Source organism: Myotis brandtii, unplaced genomic scaffold (genome assembly GCF_000412655.1).
Source record: "Myotis brandtii unplaced genomic scaffold, ASM41265v1 scaffold187, whole genome shotgun sequence".
Lineage (NCBI taxonomy): Eukaryota > Metazoa > Chordata > Mammalia > Chiroptera > Vespertilionidae > Myotis > Myotis brandtii.
In genome coordinates, this window is record NW_005356944.1 from 5,954,485 (window position 1) to 5,962,931 (window position 8,447).

Below are 8,447 nucleotides of genomic sequence, written 5' to 3' on the forward strand. Positions count from 1 at the left end.
CTAGGGCAGTGATGGCGAACCTATGACACGCTTGTCAGAGGTGACACGCGAACTCATTTTTTTTGGTTGATTTTTCTTTGTTATATGGCATTTAAATATATAAAATAAATATCAAAAATATAAGTCTTTGTTTTACTATGGTTGCAAATATCAAAAAATTTCTATATGTGACACGGCACCAGAGTTAAGTTAGGGTTTTTCAAAATGCTGACACGCCGAGCTCAAAAGGTTCGCCATCACTGATCTAGAGCCTCTGGTACTAGGATGCCCTTGTCTTCCATGGCATCATGGAAAGGGCATGTCTTACAGCTGTGCCTCCTGCCATGTGGATCTCACCTCTGCCACTTGAAAGTGTGTGTCTTTGGGCAAGTTGCTCATCCTTTCTGTGCTCCAGGTTCCGCATCTATAACACAGGGATAATACTATCCATGTTACAGGTTGACTCTTGGGGATTAAAGAGAATGTATATAAAGTACTGTCACATAATAAATATTAGCTCTTGTTATAATGACTGAAAGAACAGAGTCCTGAGTCAGACTGCCTGGGTTTAGTTCTACCTTGTCTACTTACCAGCTACATGAGCTTGGATTATTTATGTTTACCATTCTGTGCCTCAGTTTCTTCCTCTGCAAAATGGGCATAATAATACGATTGTTGCAAGAAGTAAATGAATGCATACACATGTATCAGAGCAACAGTAAGTATCTTAGTAAATATTGACACATATTAACTGCTCAATATATGCTCATTTACATTACTAATTATTATTACTTCATTATAAGTATCATTTCATTATTATTTTCAGAACTATTCATCATGCATCTGATTTATGGATTCAAAATCACCTCACTGACACTCCTAGATGACTATATTTCTATTCATGACACTACATACATGTGTAGGTCACCCAAATTTACAACTTCAGAATCATGTTTAATTCCCCCATCTCCAATCATCCTGTAAGTCCTGTCTGGAATGTTTCTCCATGAAAACTCTCTTTTCCTGGCCCCCTGGTGTTATGTCTCAGCAGGCATTCCTGCAGGATGTGAATGAGAATAGCAGCTCCTCTCCTGGGAGCCATTTCTGATGTGGGAAGAAGACGTGGTGACAGTGGGCACATGTTAATTCCACATCCATTCCCCCTGCTTGGTTATTTCTGACCAAACCATCGCAATAATCATGCCCTCCACTCAGTTTTGTCTACTCTCCTGCTGAAAAGCAATCAATGGCTCCCCAGGCCTTTTCTTTTTAGACTAGAAGCCCGCATGAAAATTCGCTCAATAGGTCTTCCTTCCCCTGGCTGCTGGCACCGGTTTTCCTCCGGCACTCGGGACCCAGGCCTTTTGTCCAGCCGCAGCGGAGAAGCCAAGCCTCTTCAGTCTTCAGTCTACTCCAGCCGGAGCCTTCAGTCTTTGCTCCGTGCCTGTGTATGCAAATTAACTGCCATCTTTGTTGGGTTAATTTGCATAGTCTCTCTGATTGGCTGGTGGGCATAGCGGAGTGACACCAATTTGCATGTTTCTCTTTTATTAGTGTAGATACAGATTCTAGAGGCTGAGATTCAAGAATGTCCACAGTCTGGCCCAAGCTTACTTACTACAGGAGTCACTGTGGTTGGCTCCCTCCCTTGCATTTTGCTCAGGCAGTTACTTTGTACCATTCATGGCAGTTCCACTGTCATCGATTGGGTCAGGAATGGGAAGTTCTAAGCCATTTAGTATCCATGGGATCTGGGTAGCGGTTTGCTCAGGACAGGTAAGAGAGCAAAGCTATATTTTTCCTATGCCCTCGATGCAGTTAGCCATTCCATAACCACGTGGATGGCCAGCGTGAGGGTGGTGTGAACAGGGAGCAGAGGAAATCCAAGAGAGGAACTTGACCAAGTTGCTCCTGGAGTTCCCCTGCCTCGGGACCTCCAGTGCATGATACACTTATTTTTATTGCCTAAGCCAGTTTGAAACATACTTTCATTACTTGCAGCTCAAGAACCCTGATACACCCACCTTTCCAGCTTGATCTCTGGCCACACAGAAACACGTGCCTGTTCTGAAACTTCCCCACAGGTTCCTACCCTGGTGTCTTTGCTCCTCCGTGTCTTCGGCTGGAATGCTTGCCCCCAGACTCCACTGGTTTAAGTCCTTTGCACACTTCAAAGTCCAGATCCGAAAGCACCAGCTCATCCTCTCATTCTGAAGGGTGCTCTTCCTTCTGGGGTCTCCAAGATGCTCCATATCTCTTCGCCTGACAGCCCCAGAACAGTCAGCTTCCCAGTGTGCTCGTTTGCCTCTCCCGCTGGATTGCATATTCCACAGAGGCTGTCTTTCCTCTTATCATCTCTGAATCCCTTCGTCTGAAACAAGGTGTCTTGGCAGACATTTGCTGCATTCAGATGTGGAATTCAATACAAATGATCACTAAATCTCAAACGATGGTACAATAATAATCATTGTTCTGTAAGAAAGGGTTATGATCTCTATGGGCTGAGAGTCGAGGAAAGGGTCCTTAGGTCTTGTGATGTGCCCGGGTGGATGGGTAGAATTTGGATAGGTGGGGGTGGGGGGATTCTTCCATGGAGAGGGCCAACCAGGTGCCAGGCATCCGTTTCTCAGCTCCTCTAGCCACTGCAGTGTTGTAACTGTTGGGAAATGTGGTCTCAGTAATTAAATTCTGGTAGGCGGAAGAGGAGGAAGGTAGGTTTTGATGTCTTCATTTTTTTCTGTGGTTATAAATTAATAAAACAGAAGTGGCAGTTGGGGTTGGAGTAGGAGTATCTAGAGACTGTTCTCTACAAGCCCAACCACGTATGGGCTGGGGAGGGGAGGAGGGGCAGGGAGGGGTGTCTTACTTATCACCACTCTTCTTCCAGGTACTGAGTTACTCCCTGGTTCAGTGGGCTTACATATTCCAGGTTGTTATATGGGGGGTTGTCCGTGTAGGTACTGTCACAGACACATTGGTATGTCTTCACCAACCATCTCATTTTCTCCACGGACACCCAACAAGACCGACTGCTTTTCTTGCACCCCTTGCATCCAGGTGCTGCCATGTGACCAGCTCTTGTCTGCAGAATGTGAGTGGCAATGGGGTATGCTACCTCCATGCCTGGCCTTGGAATGGCCTGTGCCATTTCCCCTGATCTCTCTTCTGACTTGCTGTTTGGCTAGATGCAGAGGTCCCAGGGAAGAACATGAGGGGGACTTGGGGCATGGCAAAGCCACCAGATGGAAGAAACCTGCATCCTCGAGTCATGGCTTGGAAGGAGGACTGCCCAGGAATGCTGCTTGGCCAGGAACATCTGCGTTGAAACTAGAAAGAAAAAGAAAGAAAGAAAGAAAGAAAGAAAGAAAGAAAGAAAGAAAGAAAGAAAGAAAAGAAAGAAAAGGAAGAAAGGAGGAAAGGAAGTTCTGCAGGGTTAAGCCACTAAAATGTTAAGGTTGTTTGCTACTTAGCCAACCCTGCCTATTGTGGGTGGGAAAGGGCAGCTTAGCAGAATCTCCAGGCACAGCAGTTCTCCCAAGGTGATCAGTGAGTGAAGGGAAGAGGCCTTTACCTGACAGCCAGGAGAGAGACAGCTAACCGAGGCCCTCAGCACCGGAAAGGCTCAGTATTCACTCAACTGGCAAGGGATGGTTTGCTCACTCTCCCATGCTGACTGCAAATGGTGCCTGCTGGGCATTGACTCAACCCCTGCTCTCGGAGTCCCCTCTGGTCCTATTGCATATGCTTCTTCTTTTTAGGTCCAATAGCCCTCCTCCCTTCTCTGCCTTTCATGTGGATAGATATTACCCAATCACCAACCACAAAAAAATAAGCCCAACTTAAAGTCCCATTTACTGTTTATGGGAGGGAGGTGGGTGCCTGTTTCACTCCATACTATCCAGCATTGCATATGATCAAACTTTAATTTTTTAAAAATTTTATTGTGGTAAAAGATGCATAACAAAAAAATTTACCATCTCAACCTATTCTAAGTGTACCATTCAATGGCATTAAGTGCATTCACAGTGGTCAACCATCACCAGCAGCCAGCTCCAGAAATTTCCTGTCTTGTTAAACTTAAACTCTTCACCCTCGAAACAACAGCTCCGCATTCCCCCCCACCCCCACCCCCTCCAGGGCCTGGAAACCACCATTCTATTTTTGGTCTCTATGAATTTGACTACTCTAGATACCTCGAATGAGGGGACTCATACAGTACTTGTCTCTTTGTGACTACCTTATTTCACTGAGCATAATGTCCTCAGGGTTCATTCGACAGCTTTTCTTTCTTTTTAAGGCTGATCATTGTTCCATTGCACATATACACCACCTTTCGCTTAACCACTCACCCTCCAATGGACACTGGGTCGCTTCCGCCTTTGAACTACTGTGAATAATCCTGCGATGAATACGGCTGTGCAAATATCTCTTCAAGACCTCGCTTTCCATTCTTTTGTCTACATACCCAGAAGTGGAATTAGTAGATCACGTGGTAATTCTACGTAGACCTTTTTGAGGAACCACCATACTGTTTTCATTTATGACTGTATCCTTTTCCCTCCCCACCAACAGTGCACAGAGGTTGTGATATCTCCACTCCTTGACAGTGTTATCATAATGGTTCTGATGGACGTGAGGTGACATCTCACTGTGGTTTTGATTTGCATTTCCCAAATGATTAGTGACCTTGAGCATCTTTTCATATGTTTGCTGTTTTAATCTGCTGGAATTTTTATTCCCTTTTTTTTCTTCATTATATTTGAATGTCAAAGAGGAACTCCTTTCCCAACAATGAGATGTTTGCACCTTGGGTCTCAAGAGGGCTACCTCGCTTTTGCAAACAACTGCTCAAGCCTGGAACGAGTCGCACCTCAGCAGTGTTGGGGGAAGCTCATGATCTGTTAGTATAAAAAAAAGAAAAGAAAATTCAAGCAGATGAAAACAGCAAATATGTGAAAAGATGCTCATCAGATGCAAGGTTTACACAGCACTTCGAGGTTTACATGTTATCTCACTTGTTCATCACAGCAGCCTCGCAAGGTACAGAAGGCGGATGAGGAAATTGAAGTGCAGAGATGAAAACACAGAAGCAGAAGGAGAGGTTCTTTAAAATCATAACCACTGAACAAAATGCCTCCTGAGGCACAGCAGGCGTGGCTGGCTGCCCACCCAACATCCACCCTCTCTGTGCCTTTTGTCGAGCCCTGGTTTTGTGAGGGTTTCCACCCTCCCAACTCAGAATTCCATGACTAGGTCTGAGACAGTAATGGTGATTATATTCTCCAGCTCAGAGATTTAGGCCAACACAGTGTGAGGGGGATTTTAGGAAAGATTTCTTTACTTTATAAAAGGTAAAGCAGAGACACGATGGCCCCCTTTTCTTTTTCTGAGTGAGGTGGTTCCTGGGCGGGATGCCTGGAATTGCAACATCTATTTTAAGACCACAGTGGGACCAGTTTTAGGATGAAGCCAAGAGGCAGTTGACCTAGCAGAAGGACAGAAAGGGCCTGGGTTCAATATCACTGAGTCACTGATTATACCACAGTAGGATTTTCCCTTCTTGCGATGTAAAATAATACATTTTCTGATTGCTTGGCCCAATTCTAATTGGGATTTTTGTTTTCTTCTGTTTGTTGAGTGTTATGATGGGTGGAATTATGAATTGACATGAACGCATTGTGAAAACATGATTGAAGAGCTGTAAATGTCAGAGCCCAGGAAGAGGAACTGGCTGGGGGCCATAGGGGAGGCCAGGAGAGAAGGAAGGAGAGAGAGGGTCTCACCGTGACTGTGAGACAGCACAAGGCCAAAATGCTGAGGCTGAACCTACTGCCATCATGTCCATCAAGCAGGTCAGCGTGGGATCAAATACTGGGTCCAGGAAGAAACCTCTCATTCCCTGCCCTTAAAGTACTTCTCAGCCCGGCCGGCATGGCTCAGTGGTTGAGCATCAACCTATGAACCAGAGGTCACAGTTTGATTCCAGGTCAGGACACATGCCCAGGTTGTGGGCTCTATTCCCAGTGTGGGATGTGCAGGACACAGCCGATGAATGATTCCCTCTCATCAGTGATGTCTCTATCTCCCTCTCCCTTCCTTTCTGAAACCCCCCGGTGTGGGATGTGCAGGACACAGCTGATGAATGATTCCCTCTCATCATTGATGTCTCTATCTCCCTCTCCCTTCCTTTCTGAAACCAATAAAAAAATATATATTTTTAAAAAACACAAAGTACTTCTCACTTCTCTAATCATCCTTTTACTCCCCCCCACCCTTTTTTTGGACAGTGAGTTGAAAAAAATTGAGCATTCTCCCCCTCAGCTCTTTCCTCTCCCTCTGTTTCAGATATACCCACCTGCAGCAATAGAAAGTCCATTCTGGGCTACCACACACTCTGTGGAAAGTAGGGGAGGCCTGATGGGTTTTTTTGGGGGGATGGTGGGGGAGGTGTGTACTTCAAGTTCACTTCAAGGAGCAATATTAGAAAGTTTCCTATGGCTACATATTTGAGCCATATTCCTTTCTTCAGCTTTTCCTAGTAATGAAGCTAGTGTCTTAATCTCCATCTCTCTGGCTTCTGAATGTGTTTCTTAATTTGTTTTGAACTCAGGAAGGAAGGTGGAAAGCATTATCCATTGAGACCCTAAACCTTAACCCAAACCACAAAAACAAAATCAGGAAGTATTTAGTTTAACATAAAACATCAGGTTATATCTACTCCTCCATGCTCCTATATGGCTCGATGCTCCTATCCTATATAATAAAGAGCTAATATGCAAATGGTCATCATGCCGTCATGCCATAACGGCTCAGACACTCAACACCAGGGAGAGGGGAATGGGGACCAGCCAGGCTGAGGCCCGGGAGAGGGATAACCACCCGCCCCGCGTGGTCCTGCGCCAGCAGCTGCGCCTGCAGCCTGGGCGAAGCCACCGGCCCATGGCAAAGCCGGCCCGGGTCCTGGGTGCCTGCGGCCAGCCAGAGGGAGGGAAGCCTGGGTCCCAGGTGCCTGTGACTGGCCAGAGGAGGGAATCCTGGGTTCTGGGTGTGGGGCGAGGCAGAGGCGGTTAGGGGCGATCAGATCAGCAGGGGAGCTGTTAGGGGTGTTCAGGCAGGCAGTCAAAGGGGTTAGGGGTGATCAGGCAGGCAGGCGAGTGGTTAAGAGCCAGCCGTCCCAGATTGCAAAAGGCAATCAGACATCCTCCGAGGGGTCCCAGATTGGAGAGGATGCAGGCTGGGCTGAGGGACCCCCTTGTGCACAAATTTTGTGTACCGGGCCTCTAGTATAATTATATTTCCTGCAGGATGGAGAAGGGGTGGTTTAAACATGTCTGATGTGATCTGGAGTGTGGTGTCCAAAGTTAAGAAGCCGGGGTCCCACAAAGGCCTTTAAAGAACCTTACAAGAGACCAAGTAAGAACCGAAAGATGACCAATGTCAGACTCAAGATGTATGGTAGTTTTGTGAAGGCAGTGGGTGACGTGGGTGAGAGTTCTAAAATCATTGACCTGTGGATGACTGCAAACCAGCCTGCGTTTGCTTCTAGAAAAATATTTGGGTTTCAGTCACAGGGTGTTGAATCAGTATAGTCTAAAGGAACAGAAAAATCCTGTTAGTGGCAGTTACAGTCAATGGAGCTAGTACTAGTAATAGCTAAGGTCCATGAGATAGCAATTATTTAATTTCATTCAATGATTTTATTCACTTTTCACTACAACCCTATGGGCTGAATATTACATCTCAGCCTTGTTTTACATTTGGGGAAATTGAGACTTAGATTAAGAAGTTTGTCCCAGGTCACACAGCTGGCCAGTGCCAAACCTGGGTTTTTAACCCCGTCACTGGGACCCCACACTTACTACTAACTGCATATTGCAATGAAACTGCTCATAACCATTCCCATTCCCGGTAAGTTTTCTGAGGAAATAATTCGATAGATGACAAAAGTTATATGCATAAAACTCCCATTAGAATGTCTTATACCATTGGGACCAGAGGAGGCAACGTACATGCACCTCGGCAGCAGGGAAATATTTTAATACATTTTGCTACATCTAATCAATGGAATACTGGACATAATTTTAAAATAGTGATTATTTTGGAGCTTACATTGAAAAATGAGCATTATAGACTACATTACCAGGGGAACAAAACAGAAGAGAAAATGGTGTGTACATCATAAGGGAAACTGTGTACAAAGGAAAAATAGGCCCACATGTGATTAAAAAAAAAAAAAGACAGCAAATATGCAAAAGCAAAAATAACTTTTAATAACAAGAGGGATCCAGGTAATTTTTTTCTTTTTTAGTGTTTAGCCAAGAGTGTTTTCAACATTGCAGAGGCGCCACCTTGTCAATCAAAGCAGACAAGGTCTGCATGGGGCGCCCTGGGCAGGATCACGTGCTTGTACACCAGCTAGTTCATTGGTGAGGAGAGGGGTCCCTGGCATCATGGGGGGGGGGGGGGGG

At 45.5% G+C, this 8,447-nt stretch overlaps 1 long non-coding RNA gene across 1 annotated transcript in view; it reads right to left on the reverse strand.

Annotated features, from left to right (window-relative positions):
• The window catches only part of LOC106725789, a 55,601-nt gene that overhangs the window by 7,193 nt on the left and 39,961 nt on the right, over positions 1-8,447 (reverse strand). The window contains exons 2-5 of the long non-coding RNA XR_001361745.1: positions 7,488-7,569; positions 4,329-4,877; positions 571-626; positions 337-403 (exon numbers count right to left, since the gene is read on the reverse strand). This is a non-coding gene — a long non-coding RNA (uncharacterized LOC106725789). The remainder of the gene's footprint in view (positions 1-336; positions 404-570; positions 627-4,328; positions 4,878-7,487; positions 7,570-8,447) is intronic.